The 27,537-nt window shown below is 44.6% G+C and overlaps 1 protein-coding gene across 2 annotated transcripts in view; it reads right to left on the bottom strand.

Annotated features, from left to right (window-relative positions):
• Positions 1 to 26,822, bottom strand: part of PRR5 (proline rich 5) — a 76,559-nt gene extending 49,737 nt beyond the window's left edge. The window contains exons 1-2 of one of the 2 annotated variants that reach the window (XM_060275174.2): positions 26,609 to 26,822; positions 450 to 572 (exon numbers count right to left, since the gene is read on the bottom strand). The gene's annotated coding sequence lies outside the window, so the exon portion shown is untranslated. The remainder of the gene's footprint in view (positions 1 to 449; positions 573 to 26,608) is intronic. The other variant, XM_060275172.2, reaches the window with a different exon arrangement.
• Positions 26,823 to 27,537: the final 715 nt, after the last annotated feature.

Genomic DNA, 27,537 nt, shown 5'->3' with positions numbered 1-27,537 from the left:
GGAGGCAACAATGCATTGTGCCATTCTATTTTCTCCTGGCTGCAGCTCCTCTTCCAGACTTTCCCTCTGTCGCTGGCTTTATGCTGCCCTTAAGGTTTTAGGACGATTGCTTTTATTTTATTGGGAATGAATTTGTCATTTCCTGTAAGCCACCCGGATAACATGTTGTTATTGGGTAGAATACAAAGGCAGAAAGAGCGTAAATAGATCAATTCATTCCATTTATGTGCTTGCAAGAAGCTGCTTGCTTGCACACTTCAGGCCATCCCGTCCAAAGGTTTGGGGGCAGGTGGAAAATGGTGTCCCCGAGAGGACTGTCATTTTCCTGGAGCCCCCCAAGACAGAATTCTGCTGCTTACGGAGTTGGGCTGTCCCGGCACAAATACAAAGCTCCTGTCAGGAGCATCACATCTGAATAAACTGCGTCAGAACTTTAAGAAACAGCTTACCTGCTGAAGGGTTCAGAGCAGGGGACTGAATTGAAGCGGTCAAAAAATGTAGTAGTTCACTATATCCATGTCACAGCAGGAGATTTCTGGGAGTCTAAAGACGTTGCATGAAGCAATGTAGCTCTGCAAGAGAAGATGTCACATGTTACACTGCAGAAAATTCACTTGCTAATGACATACCTTTGAGCCTTTGCCCAACTACCTTCTTTGTGAACCCTGATCTGTAACACAGCCCATAACCAAGTCTATGTACCTGCAACCAACACAATTGCCAAGCTTGCCTGTTTACCCCTACCTCTACTAAGCTCCCTTCCGCTATAGTTTCTCTTGTAATGAATTTTAGATTGCAAGCTCCTTGGGACAGAGATCTGTCCTCTTTCACTCTGTAAGGTAAAGGGACCCCTGACCATTAGGTCCAGTCGTGACCGACTCTGGGGTTGCGCGCTCATCTCGCATTATTGGCCGAAGGAGCCGGCGTACAGCTTCCAGGTCATGTGGCCAGCATGACAAAGCCGCTTCTGGCAAACCAGAGCAGCACATGGAAACGCCGTTTACCTTCCCGCTGTAGCGGTTCCTATTTATCTACTTGCATTTTGACGTGCTTTTGAACTGCTAGGTTGGCAGGAGCTGGGACCGAGCAACGGGAGCTCACCCCATCACAGGGATTCGAACCGCCGACCTTCTGATCAACAAGCCCTAGGCTCAGTGGTTTAACCACAGCGCCACCTGGGTCCCTTCTTTCACTCTGTAAGATACTGTTATTATTACTTACCGGTATATGTTGCCAAATACAAAGCATTTCTAGGCAACTTACAAGCAAAATTGAAAAGCAACCATAAAGTTAAATAATAAACAATACCTCCCTCCTCCCAAAGACACACATCCAGATCCCCGCACCCGCTCCAAGTGTTATCACAATCAGTCAAAAGGCTGGAAGAAAAGGTATGTCTTGACCTGGTGCCAAAAGCATGTAACAAGCTGGTGCCAGGTAGCCTTCCCTGGGTAAAGCATTCTGATGTTAACACCAGCAGCAGCAGCATTTGCATTACTGTATTTTTGAGCGCTCAAAGCACTTCCTATACATTATCCGAGGGATCATATAGCCATCCTGTAAGGTAGGTTTGAGTTCTTATCCACCCATTGCAGCAGTGAGGCTGAGGGTGAGAGAATGTGCCCAAGGCCACAGGAAAGACACAACAAACATTTCCAAATGTACCTGAAAACTAGGTCTACCAGCTTCAACTCACAGTTGAGGAATCTCTGGCTTGTGGCTCAAATTAGACCAGACAGCAGTTCCAGTCCCCCCCCCCCAAGGACTACCTATATGACACCAGGTGTGAGGCAGGTAAAGTAACAGCTGCAAAGGAACAACCGGGAGCATTAAATCGCATTCTTGATTCTTCCTTTGCCAGCATGGCTTACATCTGTGATGGTTAAATTTGGCACAAAATACAAGCCCTGCTAGGTTCAGCTACATTCAATTTTGATCCAACGAAGTGATATTCAAAAGTAGACCCACCAACAGACTCTCTGTCCCCAGGGCAGAAATCAGTGGTTGCATCTAGTGTTGGTCCTGCTCAAAGCAGACCTACTGAAAACAATGGGCATAAGTAACTTAGGTCCATTAACTACAATGGCTCGATCCGGAGCACAGCTCTAGAAATCCCAAGGGTTTTACTCTGGCATTAATGTGGGACAGAAACTTTCCCAGGTTAGCTGCAAAGGACACCCTCTCCTTTTCAGGAACTGCAGAGAGGAGCCACTCTCCTCCCACTATAGGCAAGGGGTCTTGAATTCAATCTAGTAGAGCATCATCTCCACAAGACTGCCATTAGCAGAACAGTGGCACACTTAGTCTATGGAGCAAATGGCGCAAAATTTCTATGATCTCTCCACCCTCCACGTCACTTGGACTTTCCCATGATTTTTCACAATAAAGAGGCAAATAAATTAAGAGCAAGCCCATAAACTAAAACACATCTAGGTAAAGGTAAAGTTACCCCTGACCGTCAGGTCCAGTCGCAAACAACTCTGGGGTTGCAGTGCTCATCTCGCTCTATAAGCCGAGGGAGCCAGCGTTTGTCCGCAGACAGCTTCCGGGTCATGTGGCCAGCATGACTAAGCCGCTTCTGGCAAACCAGAGCAGCGCACGGAAATGCCATTTACCTTCCTGCCAGAGCGGTACTTATTTATCTACTTGCACTTTGACATGCTTTCGAACTGCACGAGCTGGGATCGAACAACGGGAGCTTACCCCATCGCGGGGATTTGAACTGCCGACCTTCTGATCAGCAAGCCCTAGGCTCGGTGGTTTAGACCACAGTGCCACCTGCGTCCTTAAAATGCATCTAGGTAAAGGTAAAGGGACCCCTGACCATTAGGTCCAGTTGCGGACGACTCTGGGGTTGCGGCGCTCATCTCGCTCTATTGGCCGAGGGAGCCGGCGTATAGCTTCCAGGTCATATGGCCAGCATGACAAAGCCGCTTCTGGTGAACCAGAGCAGCACACAGAAACGGCGTTTACCTTCCCGCCAGAGCGATACCTATTTACCCACTTGCACTTTGATATGCCTTCGAACTCCTAGGTTGGCAGGAGCAGGGAGCGAGCAACGGGAGCTACCTTAATTAATGCATCTAGCTACCTTAATTAACAAGTATAAATGCTCGCATGTGAAAAACCCAGCTATGGGCATGGAAAAGATGAGCAAGCGCACTCTTATCTTTGCAGAGGATCTGTTCACCTTCCCCCGTGTTATCTTTCCATCTCTGCTGACTTTCACACAGGTGCAAACACTATGAACACTTTCATAACACATGAAAGAACCATGGAAAGTTGCCAAGTTAGTTACCACAAAGGCATATTTAAAAATAGTCACACACGCTGCAGACTTTACTGAGAAAGAAGCAACCTGCAATGTTTGCAGAGGTAAAACTGCAGCTTGCAGTGATTGAAAACCTGACGAGAGAATAAAAAATGCAATGACAATAGACCCTGGAAGAATTAGACCCTGTAGGAATGTGGTCCTGGATTTATACCCCTTTGTGGAATTTTTTTGCCATATAACTTTTGCCCTGTAACCTCATAATTTCAATCTTGCTAGCTTTGCTTGCTGAGAGGTTTGCAGGATGCTCAAAGTTCCTGTCGAGCACACAAGGTATCTTAGAATAAATTAGTCAAAACAGGTTATTGTATTGCTTCAACCCCCCACCCCACTTCACTTCCCCAAACCCTTGCCTTGGCAAAACCACTGGCTGAGAAACTGGATGGTCTGTTAGGAAACAAGCTTCTCTCAACTTTCGAACTGTGGTTTATTGTCAAGGGAGACATGTGTTTCTACTGGCTGTGCACTCGAGGAGCATACAGTGGTACCTTGGTTTAAGAACAGCTCAGTTTATGAACAACTTGGATTAAGAATGCTGCAAACCCGGAAGTAGGTGTTTTGGTTTGTGAACTTTGCATTGGAATAAGGACATGTTCCGATTCCTGTTGAGTGTGTTCCATTTGTAAACTGAGTCCCCCGATGCTATGGGAAAGAACGCTTTGGTTTAAGAACAGACTTCCGGAACGGATTAAGTTCGTAAACCAGAAGTGTGATTCACAAAGGAGGATGCCATTACAGATTAACCAGGCCATTAGCTCTCATACATAGTAAGAACAGCATTCACTACATGTAAAACACAAGAATCTGGCCAGGGGAATCTGAAGAGCTGCCCGATAGTCACATCCAGTCAGGACTGGGGGAGGTGGTTCAGGTTTCTTTAATTCTAGTTTCCTACGCTGTGGGGGTAAATCTGAAACCAAAGAAACTTTAAAGCAACAGATTACAATATGGCACTGGGGGGGTCTGCTCTTCAAGATCACAAGTCCTCCTGAGCACACCCAAGAATCTGTGTGTGCATAAAATCTTGGCCAATGGAAGTGGGGCTATGAAACAAACCACCCACAAATGACCTTTTGATTTGGAACAGAAACCCCTAGTAAAGGTCTGTATAGTTAAAGCTATGGTTTCCCCAGTAGTGATGTATGGAAGTGAGAGCTGGACCATAAAGAAGGCTGATCGCCAAAGAATTGATGCTTTTGAATTATGGTGCTGGAGGAAACTCTTAAGAGTCCCATGGACTGCAAGAAGATCAAACCTATCCATTCTTAAGGAAATCAGCCCTGAGTGCTCCCTGGAAGGACAGATCCTGAAGCTGAGGCTCCAATACTTTGGCCACCTCATGAGAAGAGAAGAATCCTTGGAAAAGACCCTGATGTTGGGAAAGATTGAGGGCACTAGGAGAAGGGGACGACAGAGGACGAGATGGTTGGGCAGTGTTCTCGAAGCTACGAACATGAGTTTGACCAAACTGCGGGAGTCAGTGCAAGACAGGAGTGCCTGGCGTGCTCTGGTCCATGGGGTCACGAAGAGTCGGACATGACTAAACGACTAAACAACAACAAAAGTAAACCTGATCTATCTGCAGCTCACCTAGCTATGTGAATGGGTACAAAAGTCCCATATGGCACTTATAGCAATCACACCAGTTCCTACGGTATCAATACTGTCTGCAGGGCAAAGCATTACCTGGCAATGAATTTTATTCTGCTACAGGGATGATGACAGGGCAGAATTCCCAGGGATAGGCTCATTTTGCGAATGTCTACAAAAAGATGCATTTAGTTTATGGTCAGACCTGGAGCCCTCTGTACACAGACAGTAGAGAACAGGTGTGTTACATTATTTCCTACCATCTGCACACAGTGTAAAGCCACTGGATTGGCCAGGCCAGATATAAATACTGGGTGCCTACCTTTCTGCCCTTGCCTATTCAACAGATCCATATCCTCCCTCGCTTTGCAGACTCTAGCTTCCAGCCGAAGCGACTGATCTTTAGCTAGAGAAATATATCCAGCTTCCAGATTCAGGTATGGCCACCCGTGGCATATTTGCAAAGAGAGAGAAACATCAGTTTTAAAACTGGGTATTTATGGCTTCCTCGAATAATGATACTTGCATTTCTGTACTGTATTGAATTTCCCATGAAATTCCAGAGTCAATGAGGGGTCCCTTCAAGGGACTGGACCTTTGGAGAGAGTGTACCTTTTACAGCTCAAACCGGTCAGGAAATGAACAGAGACCAGAGCAGGATATACGAAAGCAAAGCAGCTATAAGCCTGATCTTTATTAAAGCTGTTGTAACAGGGTGCTCCCCCCACACGCAGGAGAGAGGAGGACCCCGGACAAAGGTGTGCAAGCCCTTATATACACTTTGAAATTGCCCACCCTGTAGCTCAAGACCCCCCCCCCCAGATACATCGGAGAAGGGGCGGACTACAACAGAAATCTGAGTGTGTTGTTTTTCCTCCTGTCTGCTAGGTTACTTGCTTGGATTACCTGGGCATCCTGGCCACTCTTTTGTTATTCAATTCCTAAATCCAGGTCACAGGTTCACCCTATTCATATCTTAAATGTGCCCTTGAGACAGGATTTGTGAGCAAAGAGACAACGGGGAGATTCCCCATTTCCTTTGACCTTGCAGAGAAATATCTGAGGTCAATTTGGAATTTGGAAGAGAGAAAATGGTTTCAGGACTTTTCTGTGGGTTTCAGAAATGTGGTTTACATATTTGTATGTGTTTGCTTGGTACATTTATGAACATCTATTATGTGTGTGTATGTGTGTGACCTTAAAATTATTATAACATCAACAAGCTTAAAGGGTAAAGGTAAAGGGATCCCTGACCATTAGGTCCAGTCTAGGATGACTCTGGGGTTGCGGCACTCATCTCGCTTTATTGGCCGAGGGAGCCGGCGTTTGTCCGCAGAAAGCTTCTGTTTTTTTTAAAAATAAATTTTATTCCATTTTCCAATTTATCAAATTAAAATAAAAAAAACAATCTTTTATACAAAACATCTTATATTTTCATCTTACATCTTGCTCTGCCGAGCTGTAACTTCCCCCCCTCCCTTCTTGCGGGTTTCTTGTTAACTCCATTTTTGCAGTTCCTTTTTGACTTTTTTAGTCAATTCGTAGGATTTATTTCAATCCTGCAAGTGTTTTTAAAGATCTACAGTTTTTCTCCATATAGTCCACATATTTACTCCAGTCTTTTTGAAACCTCGTCTCACCTTGGTCGCGGATCTTGCAAGTCAACCTAGCAAGTTCAGCATAGTCCATCATTTTTGTCTGCCACTCCTCAATTGTTGGTTATTCCTGTAATTTCCATTTTTGAGCTAACAATGTCCTAGCCGCGGTTGTCGCATACATAAACAATACTTGATCTTCTTTTCTAATCTCTCCTCCTATTATTCCTAACAAAAATGCTTCCGGTTTTTTTGGAAAAGTATATCTAAACATCTTTTTCAATTCATTATAAAGCATCTCCCAAAATCTTTTTACCTTACCACCACATATAATAAAATTCACCATCTCTCTCTTTACATTTCCAGCAAGTTTTATCACTCATTCTATACATTTTAGCTAATTTAACTGGTGTTAAATACCATCTATACATCATCTTATATACATTTTCTTTCAAAGCAGTACATGCTGTAAATCTTAAAGTTTGATTCCATAATTTCAACCACGCGTCATATTCAATATTATGCCCAAAATCCTTTGCCCATTTAATCATCACTTCTTTTGTCAACTCATCTTTTGTGTACCACTCTAACAACAAATCATACATTTTTGACAGAAGCTTTGTTTTGCCTTCTAGCACTTCTATTTGGAATTTGGACCTTTTGTCCTCAAAACCTATTTTCCTATCTTCCCTAAGAACATCATTTATTTGATGGTATTGTATCCATCCTGTTAAAACTCCTTTAATTTCTTCGAAGGGTTTTAATCTCCATCCTTTTTCAGTCCTTGTCAAAAATTTCCTCGTACGTGGCCCACCTCCCCTCCATATTTACTTTCTTGACTGTTAATACCTCTACTGGTGAAACCCACCATGGTTTTTTAGTCTCTAACAGCATTTTATTTCTTTCCCACACCTCGTACAGAGATCTTCTTATCACATGGTTTGTAAACCCTGTATGAGACTTTTTTTTGTCATAACATAAATATGCATGCCATCCAAATCTATTATTAAAACCTTCCAAATCTAGCAGGTCCGTATTCTTTAGAGTTATCCACTCTTTTATCCAACACATACAAGACGCTTCGTAATAAAGTCTCAAGTCTGGTAGAGAGAATCCGCCTCTTTCTTTTCTATCTACCAAAATTTTATGTTTTATTCTAGGCTTTTTCCCCTGCCAGACAAATCTTGACAAAGTCTTCTGCCATTCTTGGAATTGTCTTGTACCCTTCACAACAGGTATAGTTTGGAATAGGAATAACATTTTAGGTAATATACTCATCTTTATTGCTGCTATTCTTCCTATGAATGACATATTCATATTAGTCCATCTTTCCAGGTCTTTCTTTATTTCTCTCCATACTGGTTTATAATTGTCACTATATAGATTAATATTCTTTGCTGTCATCCATATTCCGAGGTATTTTACTTTTTTTGCCACGTCGAAACCATATTTTAGCTGTAACTCCTGTTTTTCCTCTTTCGTCATATTCATTGCCATAACCTTTGTTTTCTGTCTATTTAATTTAAATCCTGCCAGTTGGCCAAATTTCTCAATTTCTTCTATAGCTTCTGCAACACTTTCCTTGGGATTTTCGAATGTTAGAACCAAATCATCCGCGAAGGCTTTCACTTTAAATTGTTTTGCACCGACTTTGATTCCTCTGATAGCGGAAAGGTCTCTTAATCTATTCAATAGCACTTCCAGGACCATGATGAATAATAAAGGCGATAAAGGACATCCCTGTCTAGTTCCTTTTGTGATATCAAAATATTCTGTTAATGTATTGTTGATTATCAATCTTGCTTTTTGTTCTGAATATATTGCCTCGATCCCATTCAAAAATGAATCTTTCCCAACCATCGATTCCAAATTCCTCTTCATAAACTGCCAAGATATATTATCAAATGCTTTCTCTGCATCCACAAACATTAATACTGCTGGCTTATCTATCTTGGTTTCCAGGTACTCTATTACATCTATTATATGTCTAACATTGTCCTTTAACTGTCTACCAGGAAGAAAACCAGCTTGATCCTTATGTATTATTTCATTCAAGACTTCTTTCAACCTCTTAGACATTATATCTGCAAAGAGCTTATAGTCATTATTCAATAATGAAATTGGTCTATAATTTCTGACTTCTAAGCCATCCGCACCTGGCTTTGGAATCAATGTTATATACGCTTCCTTCCATGTATTTGGGATCTTTCCTCCTGCAAGAATATCATTCATCACTTCTTCTAAAATCGGTGCCAACTGTCCATTTAAAACTTTATAGTATTTCACTGAAAGTCCATCTGGTCCTGGGGCTTTTCCTTGTTTCATTCTCATTATTGCATGTTGTACTTCTTGTGCTGTTATCCTGTTATTAAGTTTCTTTCTTTCCTCTTCAGGAATTTGTTTCAGACCAAATTTCCCAAGTAATCACTGATCTTCTTCTCCTCTTCTTTTATTTTACCATACAACTCTTTGTAAAATTTTTGAAAGGCTTTCTTAATTTCCTTTGGTTCCTCTGTCACTCTTCCCTCCATATTTATCTTGGTTATTATATTTTGATTTTGACGTTTCCTTAATTGCCAAGCCAACAGTTTTCCTGTTTTATTAGCTAATTCGAATTTTTTTTGTCTCATCTGTTTTATTTTCCACTCTATCTCCTGATTGATCAACATAGAGAATTGTGTCTGTAACATCTTTATGTTGTTTTTAATTTGTTGATTCTCTGGTTTATCTATCAGGTTTTTCTCGTTTTCCATGAGACATTTCAAAATTTCTTCCTTCTTCTTTTCTTTCGTTCGTTTCAGGAAACTGTTTTGCTGTATCAGAAAGCCTCTCATCACTGCTTTGCTTGCGTCCCATACCATGTCGAGTCCAGTGTCTTTATATAAATTCCAGTAAAAATAGTCTTTCAGGACATTCTTGGCTTTCTTCACCACCTCTTTGTCTTCAAAAAGCTCTTCATTCATTCTCCACCTAAAAGAATTTTGATCTTTGCTTTTCAGTTCCATGAATATTGAGTTGTGATCTGACAGTGTTCGTGGTATTATCTCTGTTTTGCTCACCCTGGGCACTAGTTCTTTGGAGATCCATATATAATCTATTCTTCCCGAACTTTGGTTTGGTTCTGAGAAGAATGTAAACTGTTTAGTCGTAGGGTGCTTCAACCTCCAAATGTCCACTAGGCCCAGGTTTTCTACCAGTTCAAAGAAAGATTTTGGTAATTTACCTTCATTCTTCCTTTTCTTTGTCCTATCCAATTCTGGCACTGTCACTCCGTTGAAATCACCCATAAGCACTATCTTTTGATCCATGAACTCTGTCAACCTTTCCTCCAAATTCTTGTAAAATTCCGCTTTATTCTCATTCGGTGCATAAATTCCCACCACCAACATTTTTTCTCCTTGGGTCGATATTTGGACCGCTATCACTCTTCCTTCTTCATCTTCAGATCAATTTCGGATCCAATTTGTCCTTTATATACAAAACCACTCCTCTCTTCTTATTTTCTGCCGAATTTATGAATTCTTTACCCAACCTTTTATTTCTAAGAATATAACTATGTTTTTTCGCCACATGTGTTTCCTGGAGACAAATTATATCCAAATTTTTCTTCTTCAAAATATGATCAATTTTATTCCTTTTAGCTTTATTATTCAAGCCATTCACATTCCAGGAATGTATCTTCAATGCCATTTTACTTCCTAATATCAGGAAGAAAGATTTTATCTAGTCTTGGTCGGGTTTCTTATTTAAATTGTTATCTTCTTCTTCTTCTTCACTCTCTGACTCTTTATCCTTGTCCGCAGAAAGCTTCTGGATCATGTGGCCAGCATGATTTCTGGCGAAACTAGAGCAGTGAACGGAAACGTCGTACCTATTTATCTACTTGCACTTTGATGTGCTTTTGAACTGCTAGGTGGGCAGGAGCTGAGACCGAGCAATGGTGGGGATTCGAACTGCCGACCTTCAGATCAGCAAGCCCTAGCCTCTGTGGTTCAACCCACAGCGCCACCCACATCCCTTTATTATATATATAAAGGTAAAGGTAAAGGGGCCCCTGACCATTAGGTCCAGTTGTGACCGACTCTGGGGTTGCGCGCTCATCTCGCATTATTGGCCGAGGGAGCCGGCGTATAGCTTCCAGGTCATGTGGCCAGCATGACAAAGCCGCTTCTGGCAAACCAGAGCAGCACATGGAAACGCCGTTTACCTTCCCGCTGTAGCGGTTCCTATTTATCTACTTGCATTTTGACGTGCTTTCGAACTGCTAGGTTGGCAGGAGCTGGGACCGAGCAACGGGAGCTCACCCCGTCACAGGGATTCAAACCGCCGACCTTCTGATCAGCAAGCCCTAGGCTCGGTGGTTTAACCACACCGCCACCTGAGTCCCATATTATTATATATATATAAGACCTTAAAATTCTTATAACATCAACAAGCTTATGTGGGCAGAAAAATATCACATAAGGTAGCTGACAGCATGCGAAACAGCTGACAGGGCTCTTCCACTTAACACTTAAAAGGCCATACATGTGCTGACAAAGGAAAACATCTACCTTTGCTTATTCCTCAAAGTAAGTGATAGCACTGTGCCCTCAACAGGAGGGTGGAAAGAGATGAAGCATTTGTGGTTTTGGACTATCAGCTCTAAAAGGATTAACCAGGATGCTACAAATTAAGACAGCCCAAACAGTGTTGTAGCAAACAGCATTGATTAATGTGCATGACTGAACCTCTGAGACGTAATGGGATGGCAGGCTTCAGGGCTGGTAGGATCTGAGTTCAAATCCTCCCTCACACGTGGAGATCCTTGGGGTGACTTTCACCAATTCACTTCCTCTCCACCAAACCCCTATCACAAAGTTGTTGTAAGGCTAAAATGGTAGTGGGGGCATGTATAACACCAGCAGCTTATATAATGAAGAACAGGATAAAAACACAATAAACCAAACAGCCTTAATAAAAAGCGAGTTATTATCACCATGCTCTAGCGCACAAGTCTCCAAATTGCCTAGCCCTGATTTAAGTATATTCCAGAAAGATCCTCCCTCTAGTAATACAATAAGCAATTTGCTACTGCGAAGACGACCAATGCAAACCATCTGTTTAAACTCTCTTGAATTTACAATCTTTCAAGTTATACTAACGGGCATTTTTATAAAACTGTAACACTGAGACAATTTATTTCTGTGTTTGCTTTTCCACCTAGGTGATGAATGCCCATTTAGTTGTACTGTACAAGACTTTTATACGTCCTCCCCAGCTAAGTTTGTAGAGATGCATAATTAGCAGTACAAATATGGATTTCACTGTGCATCAGCTGTCTGTTGAATTATGGAAAGGGAATGTAGGAGACAAGAAAGACTGGCTGTTATCACACTGCAGACACAAAAGAACAGTGGAAGAAGCTAACTTAACTCAATAACATAACTGTAGAGATAAATAATGCTGATCTCTTCAGTTCATGGGGATGTTGACAAATAATTCTTTATATATGCAAATCTAAACTGAGACATGATAGCTTGTATCATAGCTATTGAGCCGAATTCATTTGATGAGAATGGCTATTAAATAATATTTAAAAATTCCTTCCAGTAGCACCTTAGAGACCAACTAGGTTTGTCATCGGTATGAGCTTTTGTGTGCATGCACACTTCTTCAGATGCACATGAAAGCTCATACCAATGACAAACTTAGTTGGTCTCTAAGGTGCTACTGGAAGGAATTTTTTAATTTTGTTTCAACTACAGCAGACCAACACGGCTTCCTACCTGTAACTATTAAATAATATGTTAGTGACTAGCAGCTCAACACCATACACGTTTACTTGCAAGCAGGGTGGATAAAAATCAATGATTTTTTTAAAAAGAAAATCAGATTTTTAAAATTTTAATCTGATTTTTAAAATTTAAATCTGATTTTTGAAATTTAAATCTGATTTTTTTTTAATTTAAATTGGATTTTTAAAATAAAATGCTTTTGGAGGAAAAATCCTACTTAAGTTTTTGGAGGAAAAATTCCTACTTAAGTTACATTATAGTCCAAAGGCTATTCATCAGGAAATAAGGATTTGTTTTAAGTTTTTCATGTGTGCTAAAACTCAGTCTAGGTTTTTTTTTTTTTTTAAGTTTAACCACATCAGTTAACAAACATGGATACATATACTATAATGTTATTGTTTTAGTTACCGGTAAATAAATTGTTTAAATTGTTATTAAGGAAATGATTATTTTTCTTCTTCCAATAAAGTACAACAGAAAAGTTGTCCAAATATAAACAGTTAACTTATAACTTATAACTCCCTGGTCCTGAATGGGGTAACTGTGCCCCTGAAGGACCAGGTGCGCAGCCTGGGAGTCATTTTGGACTCAGCTGTCCATGGAGGCGCAGGTCAATTCTGTGTCCAGGGCAGCTGTTTATCAGCTCCATCTGGTACGCAGGCTGAGACCCTACCTGCCCGCGGACTGTCTCGCCAGAGTAGTGCATGCTCTGGTTATCTCCTGCTTGGACTACTGCAATGCGCTCTACGTGGGGCTACCTTTGAAGGTGACCCGGAAACTGCAATTAATCCAGAATGCGGCAGCTAGACTGGTGACTGGGAGTGGCCGCCGAGACCACATAACACCGGTCCTGAAAGACCTACATTGGCTCCCAGTACGTTTCCGAGCACAATTCAAAGTGTTGGTGCTGACCTTTAAAGCCCTAAACGGCCTCGGTCCAGTATACCTGAAGGAGCGTCTCCTCCCCCATCATTCTGCCCGGACACTGAGATCCAGCGCCAAGGGCCTTCTGGCGGTTCCCTCGCTACGAGAAGCCAAGTTACAGGGAACCAGGCAGAGGGCCTTCTCGGTAGTGGCACCCACCCTGTGGAATGCCCTCCCACCAGAGGTCAAAGAGAATAACAATTACCAGACCTTTAGAAGGCATCTTAAGGCAGCCCTGTTTAGGGAAGCTTTTAATGTTTGATGGATTTCTGTATTTTAGTATTTTGTTGGAAGCCGCCCAGAGTGGCTGGGGGAACCCGGCCAGATGGGCGGGGTATAAATAAATTATTATTATTATTATTATTATTACTATTACTATTATTAAACCTCACAATAATTTCATAATTATCTGTCTATGTATTTCTAAAGTATAGTCATACCTCTGGTTGCGTCTGCTTCAGCTTGCATATTGTCAGGTTAAGTACACGGCAGACCCGGAAGTGTTTACTTCCGGGTTCCGCCATGCGCGCATGCTCAGAAGCGTTCTGCGTGCTTCGCACGTGCGCAAAGCGCTCTATCGGCGCTTCGCGCATGCTCAAAAGCACCACTCTGGATACATACTTTTGGGAGTGAGAATGGCACCCCGGAACGGATCAGGTACGTATCCAGGGGTACCACTGTATAACCAAACCAGTAATTTTTGATATAACTGTATAAACTCTGAAAATTTATTATTCCAAAAATGAAACTTTCATATGGTTGTAAATGTCAAGATTATATCAGCAAGAATGAGTCTTTCTGTAAAATAATAATTTAAATCAAGCCTTGCGGACTAGTGATTTAAACCAAGTCTTACTGACTAGTGATGTAAATTTGATTTAAATCAATTTGATTTAAATCAAATCCACCCTGTCTCCTGGGCACTTTTTCTTACTCAAGAACACCCACAAACTCTTTTTGGCAGTGTGAAAATCTGCCATCATATAAAAATGGATGTGCATCACAGGAGTTCCTAAGATGGCAGTATTGCCTAACATTTCTCTACATGTCTCTACACACCTGTAGATGACCATATCTGATCATAGGCAAAAGCCAGGCAACTTAGATAACTGGTCAGCTTGTATCCCTTCTGCAATATAGTACCCAAACACAGCATATTATTCCCCCCCCCCCCATAGGACATCCGTGGGAGAAAGTAAAGGGAACCAACTCATGGAATCAATGGATAGAACTTAAACGCACCTCGGTGTTGCAGTGACAGAGCGCCATGTCAAAATGTCCTCTTTTTAATCGAGACCCAGTCTGTAGTTTCTTTACTTTGTCCCACAGAATTAGACTGCAGCCACTGAGATCTGATCCTGCCCCTTTCCTGCACACCCCCACCTCTTCCAGCTTGGTCTCCATTTCTTTATCTTCATCCAAGCTATCCTAAGTTTTATTAGTCATCTTAAGACAGATGGAACAAAAGCTGATCGCCACAATTGGCAAGAAGCATTAAAGCAAAATAGCCTCCTCCCGAGCCTGCCTGCTCTCTACAATCATAAACGGAGGCTCTGCTCCAGAACTTGGGAGGTCAGGTGGATGGAAACTGGAGAATAGGACCTTGTGAATGAGGACACCCCAGCATCAGAAGACTGTACTCTCCCCAAGGACTGTTTGCTCACCAGCTCAAGGCCTTTTAATTTGCCCAAGCTCTTAAGAACCAGCAATTGTGAATTTTTATGGCTCTTCCTTAACTTAAATTTCTTGCATTTCTTTTATTGCTCCTTGACTATTAAGTGTAATAATTGTCATTGTCAACTGTGCCATTGTAAGCTGCCACCATAGGCACTTCTAAAATCTGAATGTGAGATATAAATATTTAAAGTAACCATTAAAATAAAGTTTGTGGGGGAGAAGTCCTTGGATAAATTCACCCCCTTTAATCATAGGTATATTTACGCAAAGCAAAGTCTAATAGGAGGGGAGGAATTCAACCTAGTTATTCTAGCAGAGAATAAGGCCCCAGACAGCTATGCAACATGTTCTCCGATTTAGCTGTCAGGGTGCATTTAGGATTCAGTGCTGGTCCTAGAGATTTGGCTTGCCTGAAAATGTAAATGCAAATTAATTTGGATTGGTGGCTTAGAACGAGCAGTGAAATATACTTATAACCACAATTCTCTCTTTCAAATCTCTACACCCACAAACCTTTCCACCTACAAAGCAAAATTCCAAAAAATGATTGAACAAGGACCAGATGATTTTAAAACAAGCCAGCCCTTATTTGCAACTGGAATCTGCGGCAGCCTCAAGCAGGCTCTTTGGCTCTCAAAGGGCAGCTTGGACAGGATTGCATCTGTCCTTTAAAACAAAACACGGATTAATTTCTTGGTTGGTTCAGGTTTTCACAAGTGACACTAAAATATTTAATGGTCTCTGTGAGTTTTGCAAAGCCAGGCATGGAGATTCTCCACTTAATTTTTGGAAATGTATCACCGAGCAGGGAAAGTCACTTTGTATTCAGATTCTAAGGCAGGGGTAGGCAACCTAAGGCCCGGGGGCCGGATGCGGCCCAATCACCTTCTCAATCCGGTCCGCAGACTGTCCGTGTTTTTACATGAGTAGAATCTGTCCTTTTATTTAAAAATGCATCTCTGGGTTATTTGTGGAGCATAGGAATTAGTTCTTTTTTCTTCTTCTCCAAAATATAGCCTGAGGGATGGTGGACTGGCCCATGGCTGAAAAAGGTTGCTGACCCCTGTTCTAAGGGCATCTGCAATTGCCAAGAAGCTTGCTCTGTAGCAGTACCAGAGGCACTCTGGGAAAATGAATGTGGCACTTGACTACAGAGTCTCAGCCGTGGTTTCAGCCTGAAGCAAGCCTGGCCTCCTGGCAAATATATTGTTTAAAACAGGCATCCCCAAACTGCGGCCCTCCAGATGTTGTGGCCTACAACTTCCATGATCCCTAGCTAACAGGACTAGTGGTTGGGGAAGATGGGAATTGTAGTCCAAAACATCTGGAGGGCCGAAGTTTGGGGATGTCTGGTTTAAAAGCTTTTGTTTAATTTCCAGAAGCCTCCTAGGTATCAAGGTCTCGCATGGGCACTTTTCAGAAGGCAGCGCTAGAGCCAGCTCACCCTGAGCAATGGAGAGCCTCATAGTTCAGAACATCTCCACCGTGATCATAGCACAGAAATCAGGAGAGAGAGAGGGAGGGAGAGCGCGCGCACATTTCAAACCATATGTATATTTGGGCCTCATGTATGCTTTTCAGTAGTTGCACCAAACAGGAATAAAGCAGAGATATATGTTTATTGAACCCAATGCATCCATTAATTAATTAATTAATTAGCTACAAAGTTGGAGACCAAATACTCTTATGCATAAGAGAGTCCCTGAAGGAGGGTTTGTTTTTGAAATGCTTTGAGCGCAATAAATGGCTCCTAGCCATGATGATCACAGTCGGAGGTAAAGATGCTTCTGAATCCCAGTTGCTGGAATCTGAACAGGGCCAAGCATTCTAAACAGGTTCAACACGTTGGCTGATTTTGCAATTAGTTGGTGGTAGCTATAAATAATATCTTACCTTAAAGGTAAAGGTAAAGGGACCCCTGACCATTAGGTCCGGTCGTGACCGACTCTGGGGTTGCGCGCTCATCTCGCATTATTGGCCGAGGGAGCCGGCATACAGCTTCCAGGTCATGTGGCCAGCATGAAAAAGCCGCTTCTGGCAAACCAGAGCAGCACACGGAAACGCCGTTTACCTTCCCGCTGTAGCGGTTCCTATTTATCTACTTGCACTTTGGCGTGCTTTCGAACTGCTAGGTTGGCAGGAGCTGGGACCAAGCAACAGGCGCTCACCCCGTCGCGGGGATTCGAACCGCAGACCTTCTGATCAGCAAGCCCTAGGCTCTGTGGTTTAACCCACAGCGCCACCTGGGTCCCATAATATCTTACCTTAAGATGGTTCTAATACGAAAAAGATGCTAACTTGTTGAGTTCCAACAAGCCTGGTGTCATGTCCCCCCCTGCATTTCCCCCCATTTTGAGGACCTAAATGCAGCTCTTCCCAGTCAGCTGGTTGTGTCAGAGCAGTCAAATGCTCGGTATTTAACCCTCTGAGGTTCTATACAGCCTATTTGGGGGAGAAATCAAAAGCCCATTTTAAGGCTGACTCTATGGCTTACAACATTTAACAAAGAACACTGCACTAAACACTTTATCAGTTATTTTACAGTACTGCTTCACATTTCCCATACAGTAACATAGACACCTTACTTAACCACTGCAGATAGAGAATATTCTTTATATAAAGAGAAGGCACCATTTTGAATTTTGAGAATGTTAGGAAGGCTTCCGTATCTTAGAGCTGCTTCTGCTTCTTCTTCTTCTTCTTCTTCTTCTTCTTCTTCTTCTTCTTCTTCTTCTTCTTCTTCTTCTTCTTCTTCTTCTTCTTCTTCTTCTTCTTCTTCTTCTTCTTCTTCTCTCTCTCTCTCTCTCATCCCCAAGTACACAATTTTTAATCCGCTGTACTATTAGAATTAGATTTCTCTACTGTTATCTCAATATATTGTTGTGATATCTTACTTAGGTGTAGAATGGAATGGCATACAGTGATACCTCTAACTGCGGACACGATCCATTCCAGGGTGCAGTTTGCACCCCGAAATGTCCGCAACTAGAGCGGCGCTTCTGCGTAAGCGTGGTGCGTGATAGAGCGCTTCTGTGCATGTGCAAAGTGTGCAGAACGCTTCTGCGTGTGCGGCAAAATCTGGAACTATACACTTTCAGGTTTTCCGCATTCGCAAGCCGAAAAGACGCAACATGAACCTAACGCAACACGAGGTATGACTGTATTCCACTGCACCTCATTTTTAGACTAACGAGGTCATAACAATGCCCCAATGAAGATATGCTTTAGAATGCGTGGACAGTGCCAGTCTGGTGAAATCTCAGAAGTCACAAATGTAAATATAGTTTCTAGTGATCTAGAATGCCCTGTATTACTCCTTGTTTTTCCCCTTCACTAGCAAAATTAGGGCAATAATTGTACAGTGGTACCTCGGTTTTCAAATATACCGTAATCCATTCCAGAAGACCATTCGAGTTCTGAAACATCCGAAAAGTCAATAAAGAAGCCTCAATACAGAAAACTGAATACAGAAGTCGTGTGGCATGTTCAACTTCTGAGGCGTGTTCAAAAAACGGAAGCATTTACTTCCGGGTTTACAGCATTTGAAAACCGAAATGTTCGAAAACAGAAACGTATGAAAACCAATAAAACGAAACCGATGAAAAACGAAACAGATCGTCTACTTACGAAGACGATCTGTTTCGTGGCCGTCTTCGTAAGTCAAAGTCTTCGGTTGTCGAAGCGCCCGTTCTGCGCATGTGCAAAGCGCAATTTCGTGCTTCTGCGCATGCGCCGACAGTGCGCACCGCTTCTGTGCAGGTGCAGAACGCGCGCGCCCTGCAAAAAGACTTCCAGGTTGTCGACTTCGGAAGTCAAAACATTCGGAAGTCGAGTCGTTAGGTACCACTGTATTTGTAAACTTTGTACAGGCTACAGAATTCAGCTTTTCCTGAAGCAGAATTTTTAGTGTGGTGTGCACACAGTTCTGCTTAAAGCCTTTACAAGCCTAAAATAGATATTTTTCCATGTCTTGACTTTCAGTTTCAATGTTGAACACAGTTCAGGTGTTTGGTCAACATTTCAACAATGTTTTCCTATGCATTCAAGTCATAGTTTGTTAATCCTGTACATTTTCCACATTACATTATTAGAGGTAATTTAGATATCTTTCACAGGAATTATATTTGACTTACACAATATTGCCAAGTGAAAAGAACAGATCAGGACGGAAAACAATTCCGTCAGAATATAAAGAATGTAAGCAGAATGAGCCAAGGAGTAATTGTGGGTTTAGATTTCAAGACAGGAACCCAGCCAGATTTTCAAATACATACTGCTGCAAATTGGGCCAACAATTTCTAGTGCTATATTGCCTGCTTGACTATATAAATATCTGCAAGATTTAGAAGAATATACTGCTCACACAAATACACCCACTCAGCTCCTGGACACCTGAGAGAAAATCCATGGGTGCCTTCTGCTCATCCCACAGAACTAGGAATTCATGAAATGGCTCAGTTAACAGCAGAACCACAAAATGGTCCACTTATAACACGGTGGGGTTGTCTATATTCAATGGTGCAGAGCAGAAAAAACAGCAGTTCTAAGACTGCAGCCTCGGGCACACTTACTCGGGAGTAAGCCTCACTGTACCCAGCGGGACATAACTTCCATAGACAGGATTGAGCTGAACATAATATATGCCCTGTTAAGCAACAGATAATAGAGGTTTATGTTAATAATTAATTGCATGTATCAGAATTCAACCTGTGATATGGCAATAATACTGACCTACTTTACAAAGTTGTTGATTTGGAACACTCTAGAAAGCATTAGGGGATATCTACACTTAGGCTGGGAATGTGGGTTTTGCCCATAGCATTGAAGTCCAGAAGTGAGCCTCCATAGAGAACATCACATCTTGCCTATAAATCAATAACTGCATGCTCATACACAGGGGTCAGCAAACTTTTTCAGCAGGGGGCCGGTCCACTGTCCCTCAGACCTTGGGGGGGGGGCAGACTATTTTTTTGGGGGGGGGGACGGACAAATTCCCATGCCCCACAAATAACCAGAGATGCATTTTAAATAAAAGCACACATTCTACTCATGTAAAAACACACTGATTCCCGGACCGTCCGCAGGCCAGATTGAGAAGGCAATTGGGCCAGATCTGGCCCCCGGGCCTTAGTTTGCCTACCTATGCTCATACACATCTTCTTTTCCTTTTCTAGTTCAAATTCCTGCTCTAGCTAAGATTTGTCAGTTCCCTCTATAATGCTAATAAGATTTGTTATCAATTTGTTACTAAAACTCTTATTCAGACCTTAGTTTTTCCTCAGTTTCTGTAAAGCAATTGTCATCATGGGTTATTTTATTTATTCCTTGCATTGATATCCCACCCATAGCTGCCAAGTACCCCGTTTTCTCTGGGAAAACCCCGATTTTACTTACCTTTTCCCGGTGGTCCCCCGTATCACTTCGTCTCCCGTTTTTCTCCGTTATTTTCTACTGCCGGCGGCCATTTTTTTTCTTTCCGATTTGCCCTTCTATGGGCACCAAAAATGGCCGCCGCCGGCTTCAAAAGTCGCATCTACGCATGTCCAGAAGTGCATAGACGCAACTTCCGGAGTCAGCGGCGGCCATTGTTGGTGCTCATAGATGGGCGGAGCGACACCGGAAGTTGCGTCGACGCACTTCCTGACATGCGTACAAGCGACTTTCGAAGCCGCCGGCGGCCATTTTTTGTGCCCATAGAAGGGCAAAGCGACACTGGAAGTTACGTCGACGCAACTTCCGGTGTCACACAGCTGCCGTTCCCGGATTCTGCAGTCCGGGACTTGGAAGGTAAGGTGAGGATGTGAACCCAGGTCTGAGTCCAACATTCTAACCACTGCACCACACGGGCTCTAGTGCACCTCCACTGATGCTTTTAAGCCTTTTGCACACAGCATTAGCCACAATCCGTATGTAGTTTCTTGAGAAATGCTGCTCTTGGAACTTGCAAATACAACTTGAAACCCAGCAAGGGGAAATGACCTCACTGCGTTTTAAGCTGCGAATGGGTACATCGCCTAAGCCTCTTCATGGTATTGCTGATGGCCCTCTATCTTGGTTACTCTCTTCCACAGTCCCTCTGTTCATCAAACACAACTCCTATTAAAGCTCCACTTCCTTGTGCTATTTCTTGCCGTCTCTCTTGTGGCCCCTTATATATGAAACTCTCCCCCCTGAATATGTGGCTGACCTCTTTTCTATCTCACTTTAAGAAATGATTTAAAAATTAAACTTAAGTTTAGGGTTGCCAGACTCAATAGAGGACAGGACTTCTGTGCCTTTAATTGCCCTGCTCTCTTTTGAGTCTGGAAACCTTAAAGAGAAACCAGCAGACCCTTTGTTTAATTTCCAAGCAAAGGGTCTGCTGGTTTCTCTTTAAGGTTTCCAGACTCAAAAGAGAGCAGGGCAATTAAAGGCACAGAAGTCCTGTCCTCTATTGAGACTGGCAACCCTACTTAAGTTAAGTGAGAAGCCAGCTGGTCATTTCTTTTAAGACCATAACTTAAGGCTGATACAATGATAGCTCTTTTGCTATGCTCACGCTTCCCAATATTTGCCTCTGCTCTATAGGTTTCTCAGGTGAGTAGAGCCAACATGCATCATAGAATCATAGAGTTGGAAGAGACCACAAGGGCTATCCAGTCTAACCACCTGCCAAGCAGGAAACACCATCAAAGCATTCTTGACATCTGGCTGTCAAGCCTCTGCTTAAAGAACTCCAAAGAAGGAGACTCCACCACACTTCTTGGCAGCAAATTCCACTGTCGAACAGCTCTTACTGTCAGGAAGTTCTTCCTAATGTTTAGGTGTTTAGGTGGAATCTTCTTTCTTGTAGTTTGAATCCATTGCTCCGTGTCCGCTTCTCTGGAGCAGCAGAAAACAACCTCTCTCCCTCCTCTATATGACATCCTTTCATATATTTGAACATGGCTATCATATCACCCCTTAACCTTCTCTTCTCCAGGCTAAACATACCCAGCTCCCAGCTCCCTAGCCATTCCTCATAAGGCATCATTTCCAGGCCTTTGACCATTTTGGTTGCCCTCTTCTGGACACGTTCCAGCTTGTCTGTATCCTTCTTGATACATCCTTCATAAAGCCAGCTCTTAGATGGGCGTAGTGCTGCGTGCCTATGAACCCAAGGGCTTCTGACATGAGAAAACTGGGCTGTTTTGAGCTTGTTAAGCAAATGTCCTTTCAGATCCCACTATCTGAGATCCATTAATTTTGCCAAAGCAGGGGGAATTAGATACGGGGGGGGGGGGGGACATGAATGTCACAGTTGCCCGTATTCAGCATATAGCATATAAATGAAGTAAAAGGCACCTTTGCAGGTGTATGCACCTGACCCCATTTTGCCTGCACATCATGAATGAGTGAAACAATGACATTGACTTTAAACTGAAAAGTACTTAGAAAAGTTTTGAAGAAGCAACACACAAGCATTTACAAACAGATCAACAAAAAACGACTGCTCCACAAAGACACTGTCAGGAAAGACTGGATCCATTTCAGCCACCCTTCCCATACCCAACAACAAATATCTAAAACCTCAGGAGGAGGAATAGTTAATAAGAATGCAGTTTGGTGAAAATATTTCTTTAAAGCTTCATCTGAGGCTAGAGCTGTTCACTGAGTGTGACGCAGTCAAGGCACCCCCATGTTTGTGTTCTGCTCCTCTCCTCTGTGATATTTAGGAAACAGTCACCCCATGTTCATCCCACCAGTATCAACATGGGTGGGAAAACATGCAACATGGCACACATAAATCTCTGGTCATTAAACGTTACGGGGGAGAAGCAGGAAACTTCATGTCACGTGTAATGTGGATTATCAGCCTGACTCTGAAACAGCCTCAAAGGCACTGGACAGCAAGGGTCATGGGGTGTTTTACTCTGAGTAGACCTACTGAACTTAATGAGCAGGACCAAGCCAAGTCCATTAATGTCATTAATTTAAAACATCACTGAATGCTCAACTCACAGGGTTTTAAGCCTCCTGTACAGCTGTTTCGTGCTTTTTACATTTTCTAACATAAATATATTGGGTGGGGAGGGGAGGATCAAGAAATCTGAAATGGCAAACAGAACAGGAAAAACATGTAAATGTAAATTTAATGAGTATGTTGTTCTAAATTTGTTATAGCAGCGGTGAGGAATGCCTGGCTTAAAGGCTAATTTGGGTACCAATTTAGCTTGCAAGACTGTCAGGGCCGGCTCTACATAGCCCCCCGGTGGCGCAGTGCACCACGGCGGGGGGCTGGTAAGCTGGGTGCTGGCCTGGCAAGGAGGGCGCCGCGCGGCAAAGCCGCACGGAAACCAATTGCGCCCTGCGAGGACGGGGCGGGCAGCGGAGCAATCTCTGCCCCTCAGCACCAGGGCGCGCGATCTGCTGAAGACGGCCCTGAAGACTGTCTTCTTTAAATCACACCTACCTGCCCTGCACAGGGCATCAGGTGTGGGGCAGGCGGAAAGTGCCAAGCAAGAATTGGGAGCCTTAAATTGCTCCCTTGGCAAGTTTTTCCCTTGGCGAGAGGGATGATGGGTAGGTGCATCTGATGAAACATTTGGGGGGGGGGATGAGAGAGGGACTACAGTATAATAGCTATAGTACAATTGACCCCACCCTGGTAAGAAGCAGAGACACCACTGCCAAGAGGCCAACTCTGTTGTGCTGCCCTGCCAGCCTCTCCTGACCGGCACCACACATTTAAGGCAAGAAAAGCTACTAATATAAAACACCCCTACAGTAATCATGGAATCATCTGCCCCACATGCAATAAAACAGGGGTCAGCAAACTTTTTCAGCAGGGGGCCGGTCCACTGTCCCTCAGACCTTGTGGGGGGCCGGACTATATTTTGGAAAAAACACACCATGAATTCCTATGCCCCACAAATAACCCAGAGATGCATTTTAAATAAAAGCACACATTCTACTCATGCAAAAACACCAGGCAGGCCCCACAAATAACCCAGAGATGAATTTTAAAGAAAAGGACACATTCTACCATGTAAAAACACGCTGATTCCCAAACCGTCTGCGGGCCGGATTGAGAAGGCGATTGGGCTGGATCCGGCCCCAGGGCCTTAGTTTGCCTACCCATGCAATAAAATATATCTCTCCCATATCAGTATCTACAGCCACTATAGCCAGCCCCTGTAACTCTCCAACTGTTTGACTTCTCCTGAGACAGATGGATGCCAGAATTGTAGAGCTGGAAGGGACCCCCATGGCAGGGGCGTAGCCAGGATCAAAACTAGGGGGGGGGGCAAGCCATGGTCGTTCAGGGGCGGGGCCAAGGCACGGAAGGGGAGGGGCCACAAAGTGGCCGGGCTAAAGGGCCAGCGGGCCTGATGACATCGTGGCGGTGGCAGCAGGGGCCACCTTGTGCTTCTGGGGCTGGTAGCATTGGCGGCTACCCTGCTTGGCTGGAGAGGACGGGAGGGTCGGGCAGGCGAGAGGGGGTGGCAGGGCGGGCAAGGGCGAGGCAAGACACGGCCGCAGCCACGACGGCTCCGAGGCATTGCTGCATATCAGCATAATATTTCAACCATGGTTCAAGCCCCACCTTAGGAAAAAAATCCTGCATTGCAGGGGGTTGTACTAGATTCCCCTTGTGGTCCCTTCCGACTACAATTCTATGATTCTATTGATATATTACCATAGCATATGCATCATTCTGCTTTCTTGAATTGTCCTACTCCTAGGCATAGCAGCCAACTCCTAGAGGCCTAGGTGCCCCCCCAATTACTGGTAAATACCGTATTTGAAAGAGTCATCCCCCCATGTTGATGGGCTTTCTATGTGGGGCTTATCTGCCCCCCCCCCGTATTTTATTAAGGATGGAAGAGGGAGGGAAGGAAGGAAGAAATAGAGAGAGGGATAACTCATATTTGTGGGTGCCTCTGGGTGACGCTGTGATGCTGGAACTCTGCATGTACAGAAGCCTTGTAAGCAGCTTTCTCTCTGCTTGATTTACAGCAGGCACGTCCAACAGGTAGATTGTGATCTACCAGTAGATCACTGGATGTCTGTGGTAGATCACTGGTAGGTCACTGGCACCCCTAAAAAAAGCTCACCCAAAATTTTCCTCCTCCCTCAAAAAAGTTGAACTATGACCTGAAGCCCTAAACAAAAATGGGCCTCCCTCCCTCCTAAAAGAAGCTCAACAAGTTTGACCTAAACCCAAAAAAACAGGGCTTCCCTTCCTTTAAAAAAACTCAACAGCTTTGACCTGAACCCCCCAAAAGGGGGTAGATCACCCCCAGTTTTAAACTCTGAGTAGATCAGAGTCTCTTGGGAGGTGGCCACCCCTGATTTACAGTATACAGATGCAGGAGGAGGGGCAGACTGGAACACCAATGCTTTTTATAAACATCACTGTGTCTGTCAAAGCTACAGCACCCCCCTTTCTTATTCACTTCTTTTTAGCCTTGCAGAGCCACCTTAGTCAAATTGAATCCTCTGAGTCTGCACCCTCATTAAATCGCCAATAGAACTCTTAATGCTCCTGAATGCTCATTAAGAACTCCCACTTAAGAACAATAGGGTGTAATGGTCAGCTATTGAATCTTGCCTGGGGATATCTGCTCCATTGTCTTAACTGCTTAACTACTGGTAGCCACTTTGCTTTATTTATTTGATGTGTTTTTGTTACTGCTGTGTCCCCCCCCCCCCCAGCAAGCGGAGACTTAGCTGCTCTTGCTAAAGCAAAGCCCTTTCCACTTCAGTTTTTGGAGGGGAAAAGTGCTGGTTATGGTCTGTAAAATACATTATTTTTTTTGCTTCTAGGGGGGGCAGCTGCCCCCTCCTGCCCCCCTGCCTACGCCCATGCCCCATGGGTCATCTAGTCCAACCCCTTGCAATGCAGGAATCCTTTTGCCCAACGTGGGCCTCGAACCCAGGACCCAGAGATGAAGAGTCTCATGCTCAACCAACTGAGCCACAAAAGATAACAAATTACATTATTGTTTCCAGCCATCAAGCCATAAAACTCATTAGCTGCAGCTCACCTTTGAGCAAGCCATTCTCTCTCTCCATCAGCCTCTTTTGGGGAGCAAAAGAGGGGTGTAAATGGGACAAATGAGGATGCGCCACTCTAAGGATGCTCTGTGTATGCCCCGAGAAGAGCCTGCAGGATCAGGCCAGTGGCCCATCTGCTCCAGCATCCTGCTCTCATATCGCGCCCACCCAGATGCCCACCCGGGGCCGGGGATGCCCGCAAGGCGGACCGAAGCGCAACAGTCACGCTTCTCCCGCGCTCCGTAGCGCAGGCCAGCAGCGGTAAAGCCAGCGGAGCCCGACGCCGTTGGTTGCCGACAGATCCCCATCCAGCGCCGCCCCCGCCCGCCCCGCGGTTTCCGCTCGGGTCCGCTCCCTGCACCGAAAGCCTCTCGCCTCCGCTCGCTCACCTTGGCCGGCCCGCCAGGCGAGGAAGCCGAAGGACCCCCGCGGGCGGCCTCCCTTCCGGAGCCGAGCGTGGCTTCCGCAGCAGCAGCCTGGAGGGTCTTCTCCGGTTCCCCGCCACCCCCATCGCCACCCCGCCCAGGACACCCCGGCCAGGGATCCCCCAGACCAGATCCCTGGAGCAGGAGCCGCCCTCTCCCTCCCAGCCCCCCCCCGCCTCCCCCATTGCAAACGGGGTTGGGAAGCAAGAACCGGCCAGCCGAGGAAGCCCCCCCGCCCCCCCCCCCCGCGAAGGCGCTCGCTCGGCTCACCGGGGCGGCGGGGCGGGGGAAGCCGGCGGGAGCCGCTCCGAGTCGGCGCGAGGTGGGTCTCCGGCCGCCGCTGCCGCCTCCCGCCCGGCCTGCGGGCTCCGCCGCCTTCGTACCTTCTGCCTTCTGCCGCCGCCGCTCTGCTCGGGGTTCCGTCCGGCGCGGCGGCCGAGGGCGAAGTGGCGGCGCAGGGCGGCCCCTGGGCGGCGAGGGAGATGCGCTGCGGCCGGGAGGGAGGGAGGGAGGGAGGGAGGGAGGCGGCTGCTTCCTCGCGCGCAGCGGGGAGCGCGAGAAGGCGGGGGGCGAAAGCGGGGGGAGGGCGAAGCTTCGCTCCACTTCACCCCCCCACCCCAAACAAGCTGAATCTGAATCTTGCTGCATTGGCAACTAAAACGGAAGAACAAGACATCCCTGAGCATCTGCAGAGTGCTCAAGGTCTCCAAAAGGGCAGGCTTCCTCCGATTCTATAATCAACCACAGAACTGCAGAGCTGGAAGAGACCTCAAAGGTCATCTAGTCCAACCCTCTGCAATGCAGGTATTTTTGCCTGATGCATGGCTCCAACGCACCACCCTGAGATTCAGTTTCAAGCTTTACTGACTGATTCCTGGGACTTCTGTGGAATATGATTTCTAGCGTATCTTTGTTTCTGCAGAAGCGGATTTAGGGCAGCACTACCGTTTCTCCCCCGCACTGGGCTCTGAGCAGAAGGCAAGGGGGGTGGGGGCAAGATTTTGGCCTTGCGCAGGCTCTTGCTGAAAATTTGAAAGACCAAAGCGCGGAAATGGCATTTAAATTAGCCAACTGCTTCTGTACAAATATGTGTTTTTTTATATTGTGATTTTATGCTGTGAACTGCCCTAAGATCTACCGGTATAGGGCAGTATACAAATTTAATAAATAAAACAAAGGCATTACAGTATCTTCATGTT

Source organism: Zootoca vivipara, chromosome 5, assembly GCF_965207765.1.
Source record: "Zootoca vivipara chromosome 5, rZooViv2.hap1.1, whole genome shotgun sequence".
Taxonomy (NCBI): domain Eukaryota; kingdom Metazoa; phylum Chordata; class Lepidosauria; order Squamata; family Lacertidae; genus Zootoca; species Zootoca vivipara.
The sequence above is the reverse complement of the archived record's forward strand: the minus strand, read 5'-3'. Positions and strand labels throughout refer to the sequence as shown.